This window comes from Enhydra lutris, unplaced genomic scaffold, assembly GCF_002288905.1.
Source record: "Enhydra lutris kenyoni isolate GAN:26980312 unplaced genomic scaffold, ASM228890v2 scaffoldscaffold2, whole genome shotgun sequence".
Lineage (NCBI taxonomy): Eukaryota > Metazoa > Chordata > Mammalia > Carnivora > Mustelidae > Enhydra > Enhydra lutris.
The window spans coordinates 24,693,523-24,717,625 of record NW_019154086.1 but is presented as its reverse complement, the minus strand read 5'-3'; positions in this window follow the sequence as shown (position 1 = coordinate 24,717,625).

Sequence of the window (24,103 nt, the reverse complement as noted above, 5' to 3'; positions counted from 1 at the left end):
GGGGTCCTCTGGGAAAATTGACTTGTTTTAGCTGTAAAAGAAAACAGGAGGGTGCGTGGGTGGCTCAGTGGGTTAACCTTCTGCCTTAGGTTCAGGTCATGATCTCAGAGTCCTGGGATTGAGGCAGGCATCAGGCTCTCTGCTCAGCAAGGAGCCTGCTTCCCCCTCTTTCTCTGCCTGCCTCTCTGTCTACTTGTGATCTATCTCTGTGTCAAATAAATAGATAAGATCTTTAAAAAAAAGAGAACAGGAAATTTTATTTTTAGCTTTTAACTTAGGATCTCATCTTGGGAAAGCAAAATTAAAAGAATTGTCAAATGATATGAGGTCATTTAATAAAGTTAAGATCTTAAATGCCTGAGACTATACTTGTTTATGTATTTAATTGAAGTGATGAAATATTTTAAAATAAATACAGATGAAAGTTACAATATTATAAGGAACTCTAGTCTTTCACAAAGGAGAAATCTTTATTACTTGTTTGTGTGTGTGTGTGTTTATTATCTTTATTTTAAGTAATTAAAGATATGGTAAAGTTAACATGAAATAGAGAAAATTATTCTAGAGAGGCCTAAAACCTCATGTCTACATGGGTAAATTACACAGAATGTAAAGAGTAATTTTTACCATTCTATGTTAATAACTCTGAGACTAATTTGTCATTTTAACAGAGATAAAGTCAGATATATTATTTGGGAGTAAAGACTATAAGCTTTCTCCCCCCTTATGAATAAACACATCAAAGCAGGGCAATCTTTGGCAAAATTTTAACGCATTTCAGTGCTTCTTTTCAGACCTTAACAGGTGCAGATATTTTAAACCAAGGCAAATAGAAATTCTTCTTCTGCAAACTATGACCTTTTTTTTTTTTTCTGAGTCTTTAAAACATGCCAAAGCAAAATTCTTTCTTTTTTTTATTAATTTTATTTTTTTTAAACTTATAATATATTTTTATTCCCAGGGGTACAGGTCTGTGAATCACCAGGTTTACACATTTTACAGCACTCACCATAGCACATACCCTCCCCAATGTCCATAACCCCACCCCGCCTCTCCCAACCCCCCTCCCCCCATCAACCCTCAGTTTGTTTTGTGAGATTAAGAGTCACTTATGGTTTGTCTCCCTCCCAATCCCATCTTGTTTCATTTACTCTTCTCCTACCCCCTTAACCCCCCATGTTGCATCTCCTCTCCCTCATATCAGGGCTAAAACTATGACCTTTTACAGCCATTCCAGTTTTGTGTTTTACTGTCGCCTTTCACATTCTAAATTGCAGACAATTTAAGATGGAAGTACTCTCTTTTTATCTTGATGAACTAAAACACCATTCCAGTATCTTGTCTACACATTCATATCACTGTCATCATTGTCCCTAGTGTGGTTTTAACCATCCGCAGTAATTACAACTTTTAACCAAAGTAACTAATTTCTATTTCACACAGTAAAGTGAGAATCTGATCATTGAGATTGTTCATATATAAGCATTTTGCTAGACCACTAACACTGACTCAATGAAGTAATACAGGTCAATTGACACCATTTTAAAGTTGCAAACATGAACTCACTCATTATCATAACCCAAAGATAGAGAATATAAAATTTTATGTATATTTTATAGTATATAAAAATAAGAAAAAAGTGTGTAATTTTAAAATGATTCCTAATCAGTAGTTCAGTATTTAATCATACTCTGAAATTAAGATCCCAATAATTATCCATGCTTTTAAGTTGCCTAAGAATCTTGAAATTTATGGTTAGTCTGAGGTAGTACAAATATAATAAATTACAAAAATGTTTATCATAATTATGATTCAATTTAGTTGAATACAAATATACTTTTTATTATCTTAAGCTTTATGTAGGAATAGTATTAATTTATTTAATCAATAACCCAACATAAGTTTAGAAAGTTCAGATAAACTAGTTTGTTCATGAAAAAACAAACACACATCTTTCAAAAATAAAACAAATATTTACATTATATCCATAGTAATAAACCCAAGCCAAGACATAGAGATATTTATGTTTTTAAAGTATTAAATGAGCCTGATTTGTCCAAAGACTCACTTTAACTACATGAATTTGGATTTTGAAATGTTTCTGAGATAGCAGTTTCCCTAAAAGGATTTTTTTCTTAAGATGTCCTGTCTGACATCCTTAAGGTGTTAGAAGCTCACTTTCCTTATTTTCTGTGAATTCTAGCAATATTAGACTTATGTAGAAGTGTATCTATGTATAAAACATATAAAACAGGGGCACCTGGGTGGCTTAGTGGGTTAAAGCCTCTGCCTTAGGCTCAGGTCAGGTCATGATCCCAGGGTGCTGGGATGGAGCCCCACATCGGGCTCTCTGCTCAGCAGGGAGCCTGCTTCCTCCTCTTTGCCTGCCTCTCTGCCTACTTGTGATCTCTGTCTGTCAAATAAATAAATAAAATCTTAAAAAAAAACATATAAAACAGAGTAGAACTACTTTAAGAAACATAATCATCCCATTTATTAATTCCTTTTGGTTGTAGGAAAAGATGTCATTCTCACACCAGGAAAGGTAAAAGCTTTTCTGAATTACAGAGAGCTTATGGATTTAGTTCTGTAACATCAGTCACAGGTAAGAGGTAAACCATAAACAAAACCTACCAGTTAAGATATCAAAAAGCTATTTCCCTTTCCAGTGGATACAGAGATTTGAGTTCATAAGCAGATAACAACAACAAAAAAATAAGATTAGCAAAACATTGTCATTTCTCATCACACAGAAAATAGATCACCATAATCCATCTGACAAGAGGTGTTCAGGTGGTCAAACCATATAATCAAATTCCCGATTACATCAATGAGAACAACTTTATCAGCTCTGAAAGTTGGACACAAAAGCACTACGGGGGAAAAAATTGAAAAGCACCCCTAGAGCATCAGGAAATACAAAGTTCTGGGTTTCACTCTGAGAGTCAAAAAAGACTTCACTGGCCTTTAACAGCTCATGAGGTATACTTTCTGGGAGCAGTTTTTCTTGACATCATCAGGAAGTCCCCTTGGGCATCACAGTAAATGACTTCCATAATTGTTAAATTTGAAACTAAGATTTTTAGGCAATGAGCATATGACTGCTGGGTTTGACTGAAACTGGTTAATGCCCATAACCTTAAGCTTTGGGGAGATATTTAACAGAAAAAAATTATTTGCATTTCTACCAGGACCCCTTAGAGTTGTAAAAAAACCCCGTCAATAGAAAGTCTGGAAAGTCAAGCCTAGCACTGCACTGCAGAACACAGTAATCTCCATGGTCTATCTGTCTTGTCTATCTCCATATTTTATGTGATTTTCTTCACCAGGATCTTTCAATTTCAGATTGTTCCTTTTCCATTATTCATTTTCTTGTTTATCTTAATCTCACTGAGGGTAGCAATTAGACTTTTTATCTTTGTACTCTTGGTGTCACCTATTTTCATTTTTTAACCCTCACATTAATTTTATTGATTTTTTTTTTCTCCAGTATCCAATTATCCTTGATTCTTCATTCACACTGATGGGTAAAATGTATTGATTTGTATAGGGGACAAGCAATTTTTATTGTGACATTAGGAGTTATCTCCTTAATAGAGTTATTTTTGCTTGGAATGGTGATTTTATGTTCTGTGTAGGTGAATTGCACATTTTTGTAATCAGGGTTTCCTATAGAATGAATGGACAGCAAAAGGGTAATTAAGGTACTGACACTCACCATTTCCAAATTAAAAGCAATTTGTAAGATGATATTCTTTAATGTCATTCTCACTTGGATATATCACTTCCTTGTTTTAGGATTTTTTTTTTTCTTCTTCTTCTACTGATCAAGTAACTTAGTTCTTTTTTTTTTTCCCCAAGATTTTATTTATTTGCTTGAGAGAGAGAGAGAGAGAGAACAAGCAGGAGGAGGGAGAAGGAGAAGCAGACCCCCACTGAGCAAAGCCCAAGGTAGGGCTCAATCCAGGACCCTGAGATCATGACCTGAGCTGAAGGCAGATGCTTAACCAACTGGGCCACCCAGGAGCTCCTAAGCAGTTTAGTTCTGTTCTGTTTTTCACTCTTGTCTGTGAGCTCTAACCAGGAGTCCTCCAAAGATGGAATCCTCCTTCTACAAGTTGGTTTTAAGGCAAAAAGTCCACTCCTTCCTTTTGGTGGTTGAGGAAGGGAACAGGGCCAAAACCCACCTTCATCAGCTATTCTGAGTGCTATTATTCCTCAGCCGCCCGGTATGTGTATTTGTTAATTCTGAGGTTGTAGCATCCCCAGAACTCTCTTAGAACTGATAGTACACTACTTGTTTTTCTTAGGCTAGGATTTTACTATCATGATTTCTCTACCATCCAAATATATATGTCTTTTATCTGTCAGGTCCTTTAATGGTAATTCTTCTTTTCCTAGTGCTATTGTGGTTTCATTATTTTTTAACTTATTATTTTTATAATACCTTTTTGTCATTTAAATTAAATGTAGGAGAGTAGGAAACATTTGTGCTTAGTCTGCACTTTCAACCAGAATTTAATCTGCTATAACCTAACACTTATTTTATTTTGACTAGGCTATAAGAATTATATGGAAATAAACTTATTAAATGTATAGTTGAATAATAGAAGCACATATTTTGTAATAATATATCATTTTCATTGCATGCAAATCTTTAAAATATGATATGTTAACAGTGTTGGGAGGAAAATGCTTCCCTCTCTCTATTTAGGTCCAGTGCTTGGGGTCTGCAAATTAACTGTCAATAAGGAGATAAACAGGAGAGAAGACAAAGTTTATTCAAATTTTTATGTGGTAGTTGCTCAGTGTTAAGTAACTTACTGAATATCTAGAAAGAAAGATTTATATATCAAAACTAATAAAAATGGAGAGGAGGAATTAGGGCTTCAATGGGAAGAGATAGAAGGTTAGATAGTCTGTCTGTGGGCTAAAATCACAGGACACTCCCTCTGAGGGAAGGTAATGACAGGTGTGTTTTCAAGAGGCTCTGCTTTAGTGAGGTAAAGGAAGTTCAGATTAAGATTTCTTTCTGCATCTTTTGTAGCTTGAATGTTTTCCCTTTACAATGATTTTATGCCAACTTCTAGAGTTCAAGTGAGTCTCTACATTTTTGCCATTTGAAACTTCTCTAGAAGTTACACATGAGTGCACACATGTATGCACGCACGCACGCGCACACACACACACACAACCCTAAGCTATACTGATAGGTGTAGAGAGAAAGATTTAGGTTGAAAATCGTGAGGTAAGGAATCTGCAAAGAGGAAAACAAGCATTGATTAAAATGAGGATGAATAAGCAGAAAAGGAGAAATCCAAGGAACCTTCCTCACATCACACTGAACAAGTCTCTCAGTCCTGGGAATAGGTAGATCAGTCTAGTTTAATGTTTGTGTCTCATCTAAGCAGGTGGTGACGCAGGTGGGGGCATGGTGCACATAAAAGTTAGGACTCTGAAAAATAATCTGAAGGGTTTGAAGAGGTGGGGGGTGGGAGGTTGGGGAAACCAGGTGGTGGGTATTAGAGAGGACACGGATTGCATGGAGCACTGGGTGTGGTACAAAAAACAATGAATACTGTTATGCTGAAAATAAATTAAAAAAATGATTAAAAAAAAAAGGCTTCTATCTAGTGGGAACAATCAAGCATTGCCTCATAAAGTCCATCTTGGTTCCTTAAAACTGTCTAGTTACATCTGATTCTGTGCACATCATTCTCAAATATGACATTCCAGTTAAAGCCTTGATAATCTGATCAGTTTTCCCAAGTGTGCCCTGTTACAAGGAGAACAGATTCTCATTGAATTTATGCAAATAACTATATTGCCATGTAAGAATACTTAATGAGAGTTTCTAAATTCTAGAGGGATTGGGCAGGGAGAAAAGATAAATGTTTTGTTTCTGTTTACAAAAGTATTATCTACTAAATTTCTGTAAGTTATGGATAGCTTAAGATGAAAGAAAAAAGGAGTTCCTTAAACCTGAAAAATGGAACATGAAAAAATCAAATCTGTTTCCCAAAAAAAGTTCATGAAAAATTACAATGGTCATTTATCACTTCATTTAATTCTGTGTAATTAATTCTTGTACCACTTAATCTTGAGTTAGTAGTTTCACAAACCCATCAGCTTTCCCCACCAGAGTTTTAGAAATCCTTATTCAGTCCAGGGTAGGATTTAAGAGTTATTAATGCTATCAGAATCCTCTACTATAGAGTACATGTCTTAGTCCTTTCCATGGGTCTCTAAGATAGTCAGTCCCTTTTGCTGAAGATGAAGCCTTCTGGCTTACAGTTGATTGCAAAGCTTTTAGGAAGGTATCAGAGTAAAACAATAACTACCTGTGGATAAGAAGAGAATTAGAATAGCTGTGGCTGAAGATCAGAATAGAGTTTATTTTAAAAAAATGTAGCTGACAAGGAAATTTAGTTGTTTCTATGACATATGTTTTCAACAAGTGGAATTATGAATGATAACATTAGACCATTGTTTTCTACTATCACACAAAGCAGCATTTACAGCACATTGTAGACAGTAAAGGCATTGAAGAATTTCTAGAAATTTTATATAATTCCTGAAATATTTATATTGATAATGTCTACCCATACAAATAAAATACAACCTAGGGAAGGTTAAGCATTTCTTCTATTTTGACAATGCTTTTCATGCCAGTCAACATATAAGTTAACCTTATTATATATTAATATTATTTAGAAAAACAAATACCATTGCCTTTCCTGGGGCTGTAGACACAGATGGCAAATCATGAGACTTCTTAGCCTCCATAATTCCATTAGCCAATTCTTAAAATAAATCTGATAGATACATACAGAGTTACATACAGAGGTACAGATAGATATTTTCTATTCATTCTGTTTCCTCTGGAGAACACTGACTAATACACATTTCAAACAATTTTTTTTTCTTTCACCCTTACTATTTATAGTATATAGTATATAATATATATATATATATAATATAATTTTTTAACCATTAGTAACCCTTATTTTACAGAGAAAACTAGAAAGTAAACAATTATGAATCACTTGTCATATATCAACATTCTTATATTAGCAAATTTTATGAAAGTATCATTTTACAATTTCTAGAAGCATATACTTCTTCATGGTATATGTTTTCAATGTGAGGGAATATGTTTAGTAACTGAGTCAAATATCCTTAATCTCTCTGTCAGAAGAAGATATATATATATAAACATATGTTTAGTAACTAATATTTCAGTATTTTATCTCATTTAGAAATACCCAGGTATTTATTATTACTTAATTTAGAATAACTCTAAGGTTTTAAGTTACCAAAAGATTTTGGAAACTACTTTAAGGCAGACATATAAAACAAAATTATTGTTGAAATAGTTTGTGAGAACAATGACTCAATTTGATTACATTAAGAAATGTGAGTTTTACACATTTTTTAAGATTTTATTTATTTATTTGACAAAGAGAGTGAGAGAGCAGTAAAAGGAGAGGGAGAAGCAGGGTCCCTGTGTGGGGCTCATCTCAGGACCCCAGGTTCATGATCTGAGCCAAAGGCAGATGCTTAACCATCTGAGCCATCCAGTATCCCTGTGAGTTATATATTCTTAAACATTTAGTAGATATAATATAAGCTTCTTTGACTTATAAGCCCATAGTATTACAGTGTTATCTTTGATGTTGATAATTCTGAAGACATGCCTATTTTATAAAACCAACAATATTGTGAGTGCCTGCGTGGCTCAGTCAGTTAAGTGTCCAACTCTTGGTTTCCACTTGGGTCATGGTCTTGGGGTCCTGGGATGGAGCCCCACCTTGAGTTCTGTGCTTAGTTTGGGATTCTCTCCCTCCCTTTCCCTCTGTCCCTCCCCCTTTCTAAAATAAATAAATGAATCTTTATAAAACAAAAACAATACTGAACTACTCTTATTCACCAAAGTCTTACTGAAGTCACATGAATTTTAAAAACATTGAGATCAGTTACTATAGTTCTGAGAGTTTTAGAAATATTTAGTTTAGATAAGAATTGAGCTCCTTTATTAATTTAGCAATACCATCTGAAGATAGGAAAATATCACATATACATAACATATATACATACAATAGACAAATGCAGTGGAGATCTTTACGGCTTTCATTATAAAATTTTAGCAATGTGTCAGGCATAAATACAGTAGTACATAATTCACTAGTTTATATATGAATTAGTTCTCATCTTTGCCCCACTTTATATTTTTACCAAATTGTTTCTGGCAGATGGAACACATTGTTACTGGCTCAATATGAGGGTTAAAGCTTTCCATCAATATTTGTGGAGACTTTTAAAATTTTCTTTTGTCATATTATGTAATCTTACAGAGGCTGTGGACTAAATTTTGTTCCCAGTTATCTCTCTTATTCTCTCTTTTCTTTTTTTTTCCTTTTTCTTTTTCTGAGGGTCTCTGAGTCCCCTGAGCCCCTCAGGAGAATCAGGGGTACTAAAGATCCAGGACCTAGAGAAAGTTGAGGGTTGGAGTAGGAAGGGGTGCTTGGGATTATAACCTAGCTTCAGAGGATATACTCCTTTTAAATGTGAGCCGAACCAATATATTGTATTTTTATGGCTTAAGCATAGATACAAAAGATATCCCCAAGCAAGGCACAGAAGCTTCTGCCTCCATACCCAAAAATAACCAAGGAGAAAGAAAGCAAGGACTGTTAAACTGCTATAGGAGGCAAGCAAAGTCAACAGGAATGATCTTAAGTACCAGAGTACTTAAGGGTTGAGACCCTCTTTTATTTTTTATTTTTATTATATTTTTTTATTTTTTTAAAGATTTTATTTATTTATTTGACAGAGAGAGATCACAAGTAGGCAGAGAGGCAGGGAGAGACAGAGAGGGAGAAGCAGACTCCCTGCTGAGCAGAGAGCCCGATGGGGCTCCATCCCAGGACACTGAGATCATGACCTCAGCCGAAGGCAGAGGCTTAACCCACGGAGCCACCCAGGCGCCCAGACCCTCTTTTAGACTCAAGCGAAAATCCTGAGAATTATCAGCAAGATGCTATCAGGAAATGGGGTGTCCGGGTTGCCACATTTTTGCCTGGCTATCAATTCGTGGGCCCCCACTCTGACCTGCAATCACAGATCTTCTGTCTCTCCCAACCCCACCTCAGGCAGGCAGAAAACCAGAGAACACTCTCTCTGGATCCAAACCAAATACTTAGGACACAAAATGAAGATTTAAGGAAAACTTCCTCCAGTTTTATTGGGGACCCATAAACGCACCAGCCTACAAGGCGGGCTTCAGCAACAGGCTTATAAGTAATACCTAAACTTCTGTTCCACCCCACAATTCTCCTCCTTAAGACAAACAACACAAAAGGTAGAAACAAGAAACAATGGTATGTATGACAAGTCACAATAGCCAAAGAACTAGTTCTAGCCCAAGGTTTTGTGTTGTAAATCTGAATTTTGAGAAATATGTTTCAGAACAGAAGAGTCTCTTACTGCAAGCAGAGATCCAGGAGTCTGACTATTAAAAACAGTTTATCTTTGCTGACTTGGTCAGAGACCCAGGGAGCTCAGCTGCAGTCTCTGGAACGGGCAGGTAGTCCCATCCATCCTATCTTAGTCAACAAAACTGTTGCGAGGACAAATTTTTCTCTTTAAATTGGGTCCGTTAATGGGAACCTGTAAATTAACTGACAGTAAATAGATTAACAGGAGAAAAGAAAAGTTTATTTACACTTGCACTTGGTGCCTTTCTCAATTCTGAGTAACTCATTGAATAGCCAGAGCTAAAGCTTTTTATGTCAAACTTAACAAAAGAGAGGAGGGTTTAGGGTATCAATGGGAAGATGTGAAAGGTTCTATTGGGCTTTTTTAATGCTAATGTCTCTGTAGCAGCTGAATTCACAGGAAACTCCCTCGGAGGAGGGTTAATGGAAGCTGTACTTTCAGGAGACTCTGCTTTAGTCAGATAAAAGGAGTTCAGATAAGATTTCTTTTTGTACCCTCTGTAGTCAAATGTTTTCACTTTATAATAATCTTTGTACTAACTCCAGAGTCCAAGTGAGTCCCCACAGATAATTTATATAACATTTTAGAAAATTTTAATTAGTTGTATTGAATTTAAACAACAGAAACAAAAGCCTATAAATTCTGGGGATAGAGATGAAAATTGAAAACAAAATTAATTATTCAGGACATACACAGAATTAGTAAATTATTAGAAATATACAAATACATTCTAGGAATATTTCCTCCAGTACTCTTTTTCTCAATTTATCTGAAAATATGGAATAATGATAATTATAAATAAACTGAATGCCAGCTAATTCTAATTAGCAACAATGGGAATAGTGATACTTAATTTCTTTTTTCTAGATTTTATTTATTTGACAGAGAGAGAGAGAGAGAGATCACAAGTAGGCAGACAGGCAGGCAGAGAGAGAGAGGGGGAAGCAGGCTCACTGAGCAGAGAGCCTGATGTGGGGCTGGATCTCAGGACCCTGAGGTCATGACATGAGCCAAAGGCAGTCGCTTAACCCACTGAGCCACCCAGGCACCCGATATTTTAATTTTTTAATGCATGATTTAAAAGCATGTTTTACAAGAAAATCCACAAAATTTAAATAAAAGTTAATTCTTAAGGAGAGAGTGATGACCATAATAAGAACTTGAGTTTAACTTTTTCTGCTTGTATTGTTATGAATAAAACACTTGGCAGACTATCTGGACATTTCTTGTTTTTTTTTTTTTTAATTTTATTATTGCTACTACTGTTATAATAATGTACTATAATTGTACTTTGCTAAAATTACCATTATTTTCCAAGAGTCTAAATCTAAGAGCCAAGAAAATGTTAAAGTATATCCTCTTAAACATTATAAAAGACAGGTTACCATGGGTAATGTAAGTAACAATAACAAATCCATATGTATCAGCTGAGTTTTATTTTAAGTACTGAGAAAACAGTCATAAATGATGTAGCAAAGGCAGAAGAAAATTTATTAAATTTCCTTAATACCTAGGGCAGAATGACTTTCCTTTAGGGACTCAACTCCCTCGATGTTGACACTTTGCTAAAGGCAAAAGGCAATCTTAGACCCCCAGGATCCTAGAAGTTTAATTTAACATATAAAAATTCCTTTAGAAATTTCCTTTATCTCTAAACCCCAAGATGTGTGTTGGCAATCATCCCCCAAGCATATGGCCCACCAATATACATCTGAAGGGTCTCATGACTTAAGATTTTATTGGACAGTAATAAATGACCTTTTCCCAAAAATAGCTAGCCCTCTCAAGGTCCTGGAAACCTTGCTTCCAAATTCCTTAGATTTACACTATCCCTACACCCCTCCAAATTTGAAAGTATATAATGAGCCACTCCTCATGACCCCGGTGCAGCTCTTTCTGCCCAGGGGTCCCATCCCTGTGTTTTCATAAAACCACCTTTTTGCACCAAAGATGTCTCAAGAATTCTTTTTTGGCAGTCAGCTTTGAACCCTAACATCTACATCAATAATCTGTCTTTTGAAATGGTATATTTCTGCTTGTTTCATGATTGTGTTAAAATAGGGAAAACAGCTTCCCTATTAATGTATTACACTTCCATCTACACTTTCTTTTACATTTTTTTTCAGACTTGAACTTCTAAAATTGAAGGTTTGCTGCATGAAAATGCAAAGCTGACTGGCACCAATTCTCTTTAAGAGGGAGAACAGTTGAAAAAAAAAAAAAGGAGAAAGCGGTGGGAAGGATGAGGAAAGTGGAATGATGTCAGGAAAAATAAAATGCTCATTTTACTCAAGAGCATATGAAAGCAAAAGTGGTGGATAAAGGATGAAGAGGAATGGGGAACATTTGATAGTTTGATGGAATCTGAAAGAATTTTAATGATAAAGGAAATGTGACTTTTTTCTGTTTCTATTCATCTTCACCTGGTGTTTTCTCTGTGGGTACCTTGTCTTGCATCTTTAAAGGGAAATTGATCCTTATTACTGTCCTTCACTCTCCTCTGTGTCTTTAGAACTTTCAGAGGCATCTGTTGTCCCTGACAGACATATTATTGTCTTTCTTATCAGACACTTTGGTAACGTTCTTTTAAAAATTCATAGTCTCTACATCTATATCTTCCTTTTGTCTTCTCTTTGTAATAACTTACTGAATAACATCTCTTTCCCTTCCCTTCATTCCCTTTGTTTTCTTCCTTGTTTCACTGACTCCTAGTCATTCTGACATTTTGTGCAGTTTTGTGCCACAAATACCACTGACTTACATATGTCTCTCTTCCTTGTCACACTTCTTAGAAATTTTGTTGCTGGAAAAAAGATCACCTCTCCTGATTGCTTATCATTGGCTATCAAACCACCTTAGTAACTATTTAAAAGTAATTTTGCCACATTTTTTAAGATAATATTAAGAGAATTTTCAGATAGAAGGTAAAATTGACTGTGGTGTCTGCTCTTACCAGCTGGATTTCCTCATGTGCTATTTAACATTTAGCTGTGCATTGGAAGTTGTTATTGTGGGAATCCCACATGCTAGTGGTTTGTGTACATTTGCTGGAGCCCTTGTTTTCAAGTTTAAGTGCAAGAATTCCTGAATAAATAGCCAAACTATTATTGCTGTTTTAGATTAGCTTTTAAACTATTTCTTATACACTACTTATTTCTCAGCAAATCACTTACTTTGGTTATTGTGTTTGAATTTATCTTTAGTATGTTTTTAGATATTAAAAAACAAAATTCAACTGTGTAAATTTGAAGATCTAATTGGCTTTATTCAGTGATTCATGAATTGGGGCATGATGCCATCTAATGGGTAGAAAGGAGCCCCAAGACACATATGAAATGGGAGACTTTTATAGGCAGAAATGGGGCAGGAAAAAGAACTTATTAGTAAGAGAAAAGAAAGGGTTGTTTGAGGCAAGGTCCTTTTCCTTCTGGGGTAAGAGTGGGGCTGTGTCAAACAGATTACCTCAGTGGTGCAGACCAGGAAATTCCAAACTGAGTGTGAAGAGGAAAATTACCCAGAGCAGGCCCAGGCCAGCAGGCCCCAGTAGATGGAAAGTACCTAGAAAGAACAAGAGATAACCAGATGATGGCCTCCACCCCGTACCTCCCCCCAGAGATAAATAGCCCTTTCTGCTTCCGTAAACAGATTTCCAACCACAAGCTCCTCTTCCACTGACCACTGTTCCTGCCTAAAGCAACACCCACCCAGTTTAAACCCACCTACCAGCAGTCAGCATAGCCCTTGGACCCTGACCCCCAGCACTCCCCTATAAGAGCTCTGTAACCCCGCTCCCCAGGCCCAGAGCTCTGTAACCCCGCTCCCCAGGCCCAGATTTTCAAGTGTGAGCTGGTCTGTGTCCACAAAGGTAATATAAACCGGAGTTCTCCCACTTCCCCGAGTCTCGCTTGATTTCTCACAGGTCTGTAACTGTCCCTCAGAACAATGTATTACTTAAAATATAACTTACAAGAAATTGTACCAGTCATCTAAGCATGCTTAAATATAACCTTAAAAACAAAACAAAACAAAAACAAAACATTTACTAGCAACACGCCTCTGGGGGAGAGCATGATATACATCCTTGAAGCCGAGCAGCTGTGAATGCCTGCCTGGCTCAAGGTGGAACACTGCCTGCTTTTATCTGTTGTCTCCCCTTCTCCAGAAACCACCTGTGGCTAATTAGATGATCTCTTTGAATGTACTTGCGCAACTATAAATTCTGTACTGCTAGACCAGCATATCCTGCCTTTCTTCTTGCTTATCTATAAAACTTAAAATCATTGTATAACTCATATTCCTTCTTGTTTATCTACAAGGCATATGGTTAATATACAGTCTTCTTCAGCTCCTTTGTTGACTACTGTCTAATATCTAATAAACACAGGACCGAGGATTTGTTGGGGCGACAGTTTTCTCTGCTGTCAATCCCTGCTCCCTTTCTCTTGCAGCTGAATTATTTGTGCCTCATTTCCCATGTGCTGTCAGGAAGTGGAAGGGTCTGATTATTTTCCACAAAAAGTGGTTAAAGATTGCATTCCCCGCAATCAAGACTTTGTTTGATGTTGTGGAGTCAAGTGACTCCATTTTGGGCCTGTTGTTTCTCCCCCACCCCCTTCTTTCCTTCCTTCTCTGTCTCTTTCTTTAACATAGGTAACTTTTAAATTCTCCTCTGCCCAAGGAAAACTTAGTATTAAAATGTTTCATTTATCAAAACATTTACATTAAACTATATATTCCAAATTCTGGTATCTTTTTAAAATCACACAACCTTTTTTAATTTCACAACTATTTTCTTCAAGAATTAATCTACCTATTTTTTAAAAAGAGTAATTTTTTTTTCAAATATTTAATACCTCAAATAATATTTTTAGATCGGTGGCCCTGGGAATGCAGGAGGAACAATAAAATGGCCGCCAGACCGCCATCTTCCCCCTACCCAGGAATTTCCCACCAGGACATCTGTCAAGGACACCTCACCTTGAGTAAACTGAAACTTATGTGAGAAACAGAAACCAGCCACTTTGGGACTTTCCAACCCCCAATCTCTAACCTTACCAAATACAGTTATGAGCCCCTGCCCTGCCTTGGCCCAACAAAAGCTCACGCAAACCCTTCCCGGGCGGGACTTCCCCTACTCTCCTCTTCTGAGTCACGGAACCTCGCCCAAGGGCGCATTTAATAAACTTTGCCTTGCACCTATCCCGCCTGGTGTCGTGTGTATCTCACCTGTAAAACCTTACAAATATCAGAGCTAGAAATAATTAAATATAATTATTCAGAAATAATCTAAAATAATTTAAGAAAAATATTATTTTCCAAAGGAAACAAAAATAAGGACAAAAAACTAAATCATAGACTTAAGAATGGTAGAACTGGGAAATTTTGCCTTAAAAATCTACATGTTGGAATGCCTGGGTGGCTCAGTCAGTTAAGCCTCTGCTTTCAGCTCAGGTCTTGATCCTTGGGTCCTGGGATCAAGTTCCACATCAGACTCCCTGCTCAGCAGGAAGCCTTCTTCTCCCTCTCCCTCTGCCTGACTCTCCCCTTGCTTGTATTCACACTCTCTTTCTCTGTCAAATAAATAAATAAAATCTTTAAAAAAGATCTACATGTTACTACATTTCAAGTCTGAATATGAAATGATTACTGAACCTTGTAAAAGAGGTTCAGTCCCCTGCATGGTTCTTGATCCTGATTTCTGTACCTTTAAAACAACTCAAAGTTATTTAATGAGACTTGGATCACTAATCAAAACTGTAAATGAAAAGTCAACTCATTTAAATTTGTTTTAAGCATAAAAATATATGTATGTATAAATTTAGGTTGAAATTTATACTGAAACTAGTTATGACTTTTAAACTGAAGTAAATAATTCTTAAGGTTTGGGACATGTTTTTTAGAGCTTTCCAGTAATCACGACATTATGAGCTACGTTTAAGTATCACAAAACATATCAGCTAAATGATTCTTATCTATGAATTCCTTTGTAATTCTCATTTAAACTAGATTAATACTTCTCTCCTCTATAGTAGTTCAGCACCTGACTTGAAGTATACACACAGATATTTACCAAATAAGCAAGCAGATGAACAAATGCATTCCCAAATGGAACTATTCTGTTATAGTTGTGGCATGGAAGGGAAAAAAAAAAAAAAAGATAAACTGATTTTTTAAGAGATAGTTTCCCTCTGAACCCCTTTTAGGATTGATACAGTTTTGGAATATAGGTGAGTTTTGGTGGGATGAGGTCCAGAACCCATGGCCAAGAAAGAATTCTTAAGATGTCTTTGGTGCAAAATGGTGGTTTTATTAAGAGCACAGAGACAAGACACATCCCTGTGGGCAGAAGGAGCTGATGCACTGGGGTCTTGAGGAACTGCTGATTCTATCTTCAAGAGTTGGGGGAAGTAAGGAAGAGGGAAGTTTCAAAAGAACTTTCATACGCTAAAGAGGACCCACCTACAAGGTATAAGAGGCCTGGCCATTGTCCACTTAAGGTGGTTTTCCCCTCTAGCAACATATTAACATTAAGACATTTAGAGATTCCTTGAATAAGGTCACACCTGTCCAACCCAGAAGTGGGGGGTTGGGAAGAGGTTGCAGGGTGTCTGCTTATGCTTTGTCTTCAGCCAGCCTTCTGCTCCCTCACCAGGATGATAGCACCATCCATTTTATGTGGACCAGTTCTGCTTTATACTTGTTTTTCTACTGTAACTATTAATATCCCCTTTCATTCCCAAATGTGCCCTGGAGCAATTAAATTACATGCTTCTACTTACATTTAAGTGTATTTGTGAGAAAGAATAAAGATAATGTCCAGCTTACTTCACTTTTTAACTTTCCTGAACACTGAACTAACTGGTTTCCTATACGGATATGACCAGTTTCTACCTCAAAATACTACTTTGGTTTAAAAAAGCTAATGCTAAAATTTTTGTGTCATTGACTTACTTAATGTATTGCTTTGTATTACATGATCAGATAAACTACTCTTCAAGGAGAACACTACTGAAAGAAAGGGAAAAAGGTATTAAAATTATATACAGGATGTTTGCTTATTTCTGAGCCATTACCAGTGTAGCTTCTTATTGTTATCATTAATGAAATTGATGCAGGAGAGCAAGGTTCTCATCTCTTGGATTTGAAGAACGAATCTGGGCAATAATGGAGAGTGAGTAAAGTGATAGAAGTTAATTAAGTGAAGATACAGAAAAAGTTCTCAAGAGTGAGAGGGGTCCCAACAAGGATGCCAAGGAGGGAGAACCTTTAGGGTTGGTCTTTTATAGAAAGCTAACCAGTGAATTTAAATCCTTTTAACATCTCTACTGATACCATCATTAAGCAAGGACTAGTGGTTAACACCTTCAATGGCTTACTTCCTTTTTAGAGTCTGGTTATTCTTTGTTGGTCACAGGTGATTATAATAAAAAAAGACACCCACCCCCACACCTAGGGCAGGATGGTCTGTTTTATTCTCTTATCACTGGTTTTCTAACACCTCCACATTTTTGGGATTTCTGTAAGCCTGATCACATAGCCCCCCTATCTATCTCTCTTTACCTAGCTCCACCTGTCCCTTACTCAAAATCCTGTGTAAGAAAGTCAATTGTAACTTATAAAATATCATAAAACAGAAAGTGACAATACTATTACAGTTGTATACTGAATATGTCCAGCTCTCTGTCTTCTGGATATATAATAGAATTGCCCTTCATTGCTCCTTGGAAGCTAAACAAATGGCCAAAATAGAAAATTTATAAGCCAGTCCATGATTTTCCACTTTCCCTTTCCATGAAAGCTTGACTTACAATTGAGCTTTAGTTACTTGATTTTGAGAGAAAAGAACCTAGCTCTCCCGCTTCAGGTTATGAGATAATCTGAGTGAAAACCCTTCTGTTCTATAAGGAGCATGAGCAAGAAATCAATTTTTGTTATATTACGCCACTAAGATTTTAATATACTTTGTTACATAACATAACCTAGCCTAACCTAGCCTATATCAACTGTGACATAACCCTCTTAAGTAGCCCTTATCTGCTTTCTTTAAAAAAACAATTACACTATTTGCTTTCAGAGCCTTATACCATTTCCCAACCCCTCCCTGAGCTTTGGCTGTCTACTCAAGTATGTTTTGATCACATGGTCTGCAAACCCTTTGTGAGGAAAAAAAAAGTCATAATTTGAGAGCTGGAAGATATTTTAGGGATTATGTAGTTCAACTCCACCATTTAGATAGATCATTTGGAAAAGCATTAGTTTGAGTAGTCTCTGGCAGTCACTTTTGTGAACTCAGCAAAGCTACTTGATCTTTCTCACTTTACTTCCTTTAACTATAAAAATGCAGATAATCAATCATCCCAGTTGGGTTTGTTTAAAAAATTGAGTGAGTACATTTACATAAACCAATGAGATATCCGTGGTTGCAGGATATCCGTATATCCCTTTGTTCTTTACAAATCTTACCAGGTTAGACAGGTAAAAGAATTAAAACATTTATAGTTTGACAATTTTATTTTTATATCCATTACTTCTTTCCTATAAACTTCACAACCAACTTGTTATTCAGACAGAGCAAGAATTATTACTTCTATTTCACAGTAGTCCATTGAAACCCAGAAACACTATGGTCATCCTGTTAGTAAATAGCAAAACTAAAGCTCAAACCAAAGGCCTCTAATTGAACATCACATTGTTTTTCTCTGCCGCCTTGAAGCATAAACTTGGTGCAATGGACTATCTAGTCAGAGCTTTTCCACTGCAAATAACCTTTGTAGAAGTTGGTATTTCTGATTTTCTCAATGCTCAATCCACAATAATAGTTGACATAGTGTTGAAATTCATGTTTTAGGGTATATTCTTTGGAGAAAAAAGGGATCAAAATAAACTCCTAAGTAATAAAGAATTTGTCTAGCCTTCCTTCCCAATTCCTAAGAGAGATCTCTAAATCCTAGCAATTTCCTTAGTGATAAGAGTGTGTTTGTTTTTCATGGTAAGGAGGTGACTAATGGGGGACCCAGGATAGGGTGTGGCCATGGCAGCAAGACTAGTCACTTAAAAGGTTGAGTGTTTTAAGCCATATGGTATCAACCAAATCTCTGAGTAAGCAAAGGGTGGCTGGAGATTGTGTTTCTCATTATAGCCGATGATGCCTATGTAATGAAACCACTGTAAAGACTGGGAACTAAAGCTCAGTCAGAGGAGCTTCCCTGTTTGGCTCACACATGGATGTGCCAGGAGAGTGACATGTCCTGATTCCATGGTGGGAAGGACAATGGAAGCTTGTTAGTAGCCTATGCATTCTTTTCTTTTCTTTCTTTCTTTCTTTCTTTTTTTTTTTTTTTTTTGCATTTCTTTTTTTAGCTGGTTCTGATTTGTATTCTTTTACTATAAAATAAACCTCTAATCGTAAGTATAGCCCTTTCCTGAGTTCTGTGAGTCATTCTAGTGAGTTATTGAATCTGGTGGTGGGGGCAGGTAGTGGAGTTCCCTGAACTTGCAGTCAGCTAGTCAGAAGAATGAGAGGTCTGGGGACCCTTGAACCTGAAGCTGGCATCTGAATTAAGGGCACTCTTTTGTGAAGGTTAGCCCAACTCTGGGTAGTTGGTATCAGAAATTATTTCATAAACATACTTCAATACTTGAAAACAAGAAAAAATATATGTACATACATACATATATATAAAATACAGAACATATCTTTTTTATTATTCTTTTCACTCATAGGTAAAGATAAATGTCATTTGGAATTACCTTAGTTTTTAAGGTTTTGTTACATCATTTTTACATGAAAAAATCAAGGTTATTTCTAAATGTTAGATTTTTGTCTTGATTTTTTAAAAAAATGTTTGTAGGACTAATTTATATAGGACTCAATGTTGTTTAATGAATTATTTTATTTAGTTTATGAGAACATAGTTTCCAAAATGTAATACATACTTAACTGAAAAAAATGTGACAGAAATTGAACATTTTTCTATCTGGGACATGAACACATGAATGTTTTATTATCTTTCTGCATGTGTGAAATATTTTCTTAAGTATATCTACATTTTGATAATAATTTTTTTTCCATTCACTGGCAATGCTGATTACGTAAGTCATTAGAATAATTGAACAGTACAAAATCAGAAGACCACAGACATTTGCAAAGGTTGTAAATCGGGGCTTTCTTTCCACCTGTGGAGAGCTGGTGGTAAGCAGCTTACCATTGCATAGTGGTCTTTTTCAGTCTCCTGGACAATACAAATATAATTTCTATCAGAAACACATTTTCTTAATAATTTGCTCTGCAGAACTGGTATCTTACTGAATGCAATGTTATGTTGCCTGCATTATTGCTGATTGTTGATCTCACCATATGTTCTGAGTAGTCATTATTCACCAACTTCATAATGAGAGAAAGGCTGCCATTCACAAAATTCTCAGTTGGTAAAACACTTATTTTTGTATGACTTCAAAATGTTAAAATTTGTTTTTTGATTAATTCACCTAATGTTTTCCACTTTACACCAATAATCTTAATAACATTTGAATAAATAAAATGTTAAAGAGGAGCCAGGGTGGCTCAGTTGGTTAAGTGACTGCCTTTGGCTCAGGTCATGATCCCAGTGTCCTAGGATGGAGCTCACATCCAGCTCCTTGCTCAGTGGGAGCCTGCTTCTCCCTCTCCCTCTACCTGCTACTCTGTCTGCTTGTGCTCTCTCTCTATTGGTCAAATAATTTTTTTTTTTAATGCAGTGTTAAATTCATGACAACTGTTCATCTTGAGTACATCAGTATTAGCAGTAAATTTTCCTTTTGATGACAAAATATGCCTAATTTATACAAAAATTATTTTTAGTTATCATTTAATGAATATCAACTTTATGCCAGGCAATGTACTACATATTTTCTTTTTTTCATATTTTTATTTACCTATTCCTTTCCTAAAATCTTTGTCAGGGAGGTAGGATCTGTATATTTCCTGCACTGGAATATAAGACTTATGGGGAAGGAGCATTGTCTACTTCTTCAAAGATATATCTAAGGAACTTAAAACAATGCTGGCAACATAGTATACCCTCAATAAATACTAACTGAATGAATGAATGGTTTTTACTGTTGTATAAACTAAAATCGAAATTTGATTTTTTCATCATCACAACTTCTAAGCCCAAGGCAATAGTTAGAATGTGTGCTTTTCCTAGTGACACAACAATCATGTATTCTCTGAGAACTCTGTCATCCTTTTCCTTATGTGGATTTGATAAGATTTATGACAGTCAGAAACAATAAAGGCATTATACTGTGGAATCCTACAAGGTAATATTCCACAGTAATATTTGTCTATTTTGTTCCATGTTGTATCTAAAGGCCCTAGAACAGGAACTAACACATAATTGGCACTCAGATCAATAAATAAATTTGTTGAATAAGCTAATTTTATTTTCTATGTAAATGCTTAGGTTAGCAGAATTTAAAGTACCTCAAAGTGAAAACCACAATTTTTTTTAATTTTAGTACATTTTAATCTTTTTTTTTAATTTTAAAGTACTATAGACTCATAAGGTGTTACAAAAATACTACAGAGAAGTTCTGTCATTGTGTAACTATAGCACATTCTCAAAACTAGGAAATTGACATTGTCACAATACAATTAACTAGACTACAGACCTTTCTGAGACTTCACCAGCTTTTGAATGCACTCATCTTTTTGTAGGTCTTTGTGTATAATTTGGTGACATTTTACCACACGTATAAATAAATATTGCAGTCAAGACACAGAATTGTCTCCTTACCCAAAAGAAATGCCTAAGGGCCACCCCTTTATAGTCATACCCTCCTTCTTCCATTACCAATGATAACTACTATCTGTTGTCCATCTCTATAGTCATTTCAAGAATGTTATATAAATGGAATTAGGTAATTTTTTGAGATTGGCTTTTCTTCATTCAGCATGATGCCCTTAAAATCCAACCACATTGTGTGCATCAGTAATTCCTCCCTTCTTAGTGTTGAATACTATTCCATTGTATAGATGTGCCAACAATGGAATATTTAACCATTTACCTGTTGAAGGACATATGGATTGTTTTGAATTTGGGGTTACTACAAACTATGAAAATTAAATACTTTAGCTAGTACTAAATATTTTAATGGGCTAAAACTACTATAAATGTTCATATTAGATTATTGCGTGGGGGTACCTGGGTGGCTCAGTTAGTTAAGCATTCGACTCTTGATCTCAGCTCAGAGCATGAGTTCAAGCCTCATATTGATCTCCAAGCAGGCACAGAGCCTACTAAGAAAAAAAAAAAAAATCGCTGTGTGAACATACATATTTGTTTCCCTAGGATAAAATGCCCGGGAATGTGATTGCTGAGTTATGTGATATAAGTGTATGTTTAAGATATATATGTGTATATATACATAAATATATGTTTAACATATACACATATATGTATACACACATCATTTACATGTATACTATACACATATACATATATACACATGCATATACATATATACACACATTTATAGTAATATATATGTATCATCACATTCCTGGTCATTTTATACAAATACATACACCATGTTATATATAACATACACAATATTATATATAAACACAATATTATATTAATTTCAAGTATAAAAATATTAACTCAGCAATTCTATATATTGCTCAATGCTCACCAAAATAAGTATAGCCATCTATCAGTGTACAATATAATTATAGTCTTAATGACTATAATCCCTGTGTTGTACTTCTCATCTCCATGACTTATTATTCTATAACTGGAAATCTCTACCTCTTAAGCGTTTTTATCTATTTTGTCCATCCCCCTCATCCACTTTTCTTCTGGCAACCATCAGTTTATTCTCTGTATTTAGGAGTCTATTTTTTTTTGTTTGTTTTATTTTTTAGATTCTTCATATAAATGAAATCATATGGTATCTTTCTCTGACTTGTTTTATGTAGCAAAATATCCTCCAGATCCATTCATATTTTTGCAAATGGCAGGATATTTCCCTTTTTTATGGATAATATTCCATTTTATTTATTTATTTGACAGAGAGAAATCACAAGTAAGCAGAGAGGCAGGCAGAGAGAGAGGAGGAAGCAGGCTCCCTGCCGAGCAGAAAGCCCGATGTGGGGTTCGAACCCAGGACCTGGGATCATGACCTGAGCCGAAGGCAGCGGCCCAACCCACTGAGCCACCCAGGCGCCCCTCCTTTCCATTTCTATGTAAATTTTAGAATCAGCTTGTCTTTTTTCACCAAAAAAAAAAAAAAAAAAAAAAAAAGGCAGCCTATTATGATTTAGAGGAGTGAGACTGCATTGACTCTGTGGGTCAACCTGGGGAAAATTAACATTTTGACAATATTGAGTCTTTAAATCTATAAGGATGGTATATCTGTTCATGTATTTAGGTCTTCTTTAATTATGCTCAGCAATGTTCATAGTTTTCATTGTTGAATCTTTGTCCAACTTCCATTATATTCATTCCTAACTTTCTTTTGTTAATGGTTTTGATGCTAATAAATGGTATTTTTAAAATGTTTATATTCCAATTTTGTGTTAACATACAAAAAATACAATTTGGTTTTTAATATTGACCTTGTATCCTTAGACTTTGCTAAAAATTCACTAAATTATTTAAATACCTTAAGATTTTCTATGTATAGGTCAATTCATCTCTGAATAAAAAGATTTGCTACTTCCTTCCCAAATTTTTTACTTTTTTTTTTTTTTTAAACTAGTTGCTTTGGTTGGGAACTCAAGTACAATGTGGAATAGAAACAATGAGAGTGAATATTTGGTCTTCTTTCCAATATTCTAAAGAAGTATAAAATATTTTATCAGTAACTATTATGTTAGCTGTAGATTTGTCAGTGCTATCCTCATAATTAAGTAAAAAAAATCTTAATTTTTTAAAGAATTAATGTAAAATTTTGTCAGATGACTTTTCTGCTATTTAGATCATCATATAATTTTTTAACTTTTATTCTGATAATGTGATGAATTCTACTAGTTGTTTTCCAAGTTCTAAACGAATGTTTGATCCCTCCACTAATCTCTGTATTCTCATGATGTATTATTTATTTTATGTATCGCTGGATATGATTTACTAACATTTTGTTGAGGATTTTTACATAAATGTTTATGAGACATATTGATACATAGTGTTTCCTTGTGGAAATATCCTTGCTAGATTTTGATATCTGAGTTAGCCTGGTCTCAAAAAAACAACTGGAAAATAGTCCTTTCTCTATTTCCGAAGGAATTTGTGTAATATGGATTTTAATTTCTCCTTATATGTTTGATAAAATTCATCAGTCAAGTCACCTTAGCCTAGAGTTTACTTTTGGAAATTTTTTTTTTTAAGATTTTATTTATTTGTTTGACAAAGAGAGAGATCACAAGTAGGCAGAGAGGCAGGCAGAGAGAGGGGGAAGCAGGCTCCCTGCTGAGCAGAGAGCATGATGTGGGCCTCAAACCCAGGACCCTGAGACCATGAGCTGAGCCAAAGGCAGAGGCTTAACCCACTGAGCCACCCAGGCACCCCTTGGAAAGATTTTTAATTATTGTTTTAATATCTTCAGCATGTATAGGGATCTCAAA